Raw genomic sequence first — 2,688 nt, 5'->3', positions numbered from 1 at the left:
ATCTCTGATCACGGATCAATAGTTAATATATGTGTCAACCATGTTCACTATGTTCACTATTATATATGTCAACTATATTCACTATGTTCACTATATATGTGTCAACCATGTTCACTATTATAAATATATTCACTATGTTCATCATTTTCATTATATTCACTATGTTCACTGTAGTCACCATGTTCACCATTTTCACTATGTTCGCTATACTCACTGTTTACCACATTCACTTTATTCACTATTCTCTCTATGTTCACTATATTCACGATTTTCACTATATTCACTATACTCGCTATGTTCATTTTATTCACAATATTCACCATATTCACTGTTCACTATTTCCATTATACTCTCTATGTTCACTGTATTCACCATGTTCAACATTTTCACTATGTTCCCTATACTTACTACCCACTATGTTCACTACATTCAATGTTCACCATTTTCACTATGTTCACTGTTCACTTTGTGCAGTATATTCGCTTTGTTCACTATATTCACCATGTTCACTATATTTGCCATGTTTACTATATTCACTATATGTTCACCATGTTTGGTATGTTCATTATATTCGTTGTATTCACTATACTCACTGTTCACTGTACTCATTGTTCACTATATTCACTATGCTCATTACAGTCACTATACTCACTATACTCATGATGTTCACTGTATTCATTATATTCACTTCACTCACTCTATTCGTTATACTCATTACATTCACTGTATACTCCATGTTTGTTATGCTCATTTTATTCACTATACGCATGTATGTGAATGTTCACTATACTCCCCATGTTCACTGTGTTCATTATGTTCACTATACTATGCTCACTATCTTTATTATGCAAACAAAACTCACTATGTCTGATCACTTTGCTCATTATGTTCTCTATATTCACTATGTTTGCTTTGTTCACTACACTTGTGATATTCACTGTACTCATTTTGTTCATTGCAATATTCACTATATTCACTATATTCATTATATTTGTTGTATTCACTACTCACTGTTCACTATATTCACTATATTCACTACGTTCATTATATTCATTATATTTGTTGTATTCACTACTCACTGTTCACTATGTTCACTATATTCAGTGTGTGAGGACACACTCAGCTCTGTCAATGAGCTCCCTTCACTTTTATTATTGATATTGGAATTAGTAGAATTATTATTATGATAATAGTGACTGAATATATTATATTACTAATGCATGGTATTGTTAGTGCTATTATAGTGTATTAGTGTAATTATAGTGTTATTAATATATTATGATATTATGCATATATAATTGATGTGTGTGTGTGTTATTGTTGTTGTTATTATTATAAGTGTAAGGTCAAAGGTCACCGGTGGCCGAGCAGCAGAGAGGCGTTTCTTTACCAGAAGAGAGAGAGTTTGAGAAGAATCAGAGTCACACACACACACACACACACACACACACACACTCAGGTATTTCAGTTTGACTTTGAGCCGTAGTTTCTATCAGTACAAATGTGTCACAGCAGCTTCCTGTTTGTGTTGTTGCTCCATGTTGAGCTGCTGCACCGACCGGTCTGAACCGGTCTGAACCGGTCTGAACCGGTCTGGGCCCACACAGCAGACTCAGATTTAATCATCATACGAGACTGAAACAAATAAAACACTAAAACTGATCAAATCAGACAGGAATCATTCAGATCTGACGACCTTTGACAAACGTTACTGTGTCAACTCTTAACCACTTGTGTGTGTTGAGTTCAGTGTGAACAGATCAATCAAATATTATATATAAAATATAAAAAAATATATAAAATATAAGGTGAGGTATTCTTGGATTGATTTGATTGATTTTGATTCTGGGTCATTCAAGTGTTATCATATTATTACATGTTGTGTTTTCATCTCTTTCTTAGAAATATTAATAAACCAGATATTGATAGGACACAGATCTGGAAACTGATCATCCTCCAACACTGATCAATACTGAGGTTGAAACAGTGTTCAATCATCTATCAGCTGTCCATTTATCTGTTTATTTTTTGTTGTTAGGGTTAGGGTTGTTAGGGTAATTTTTGAGATGCTCTTTTTTAAATTCTTATTTCTATTTCTGTAGCACTTTGAGATTGTTGGTTCAATATAAAGTGCATTACAAATAAAATACATTATTATTACGTAATATCGTAATATCGTATAATATGCAACTGCAACATCATCAGCCTGAGTGTGTGTGCAGGTATATATGAACATATGTATGCATGTTCAAATACTTCAACCCCCTTTTTCTTTCACCTTATTAAATGTATTTATTTATTTATTTATTTATTCATCAGTTATTTCCTTCATTTGTTCCTTGTCCCCCCCCCCTTCCTATTTCTGGCTTGGGGAGGATGCATTTGTAGCAATTGTTGTTAATGGTGGTTAGATATGCTGGATCTTTTTTCTACTGTTTTATTTTGTATAAGTTAAAACACTTTATGTTATATTATAGTTTGGGCCTCATGGTTTCCTCCACAGCCTCGTCAGAGTGTCAGGTCAGTTTTATTGTCTTTGCTCTTGGACGTCGGCATCGTTTTTTTCTAGTGTTTTGTATCATCGGCCTTCGCTCAGTGTCTACACATCATCATGAGTCAGAGTTATGACATCACACTGTGAAGAGCCAATAGCAGCTGAGGTGAATGAAGAAACACGACGACAGTGAG

The sequence above is a fragment of the Trachurus trachurus genome (genome assembly GCF_905171665.1).
Source record: "Trachurus trachurus genome assembly, chromosome: 17".
Lineage (NCBI taxonomy): Eukaryota > Metazoa > Chordata > Actinopteri > Carangiformes > Carangidae > Trachurus > Trachurus trachurus.
The sequence above is the reverse complement of the archived record's forward strand: the minus strand, read 5'-3'. Positions refer to the sequence as shown.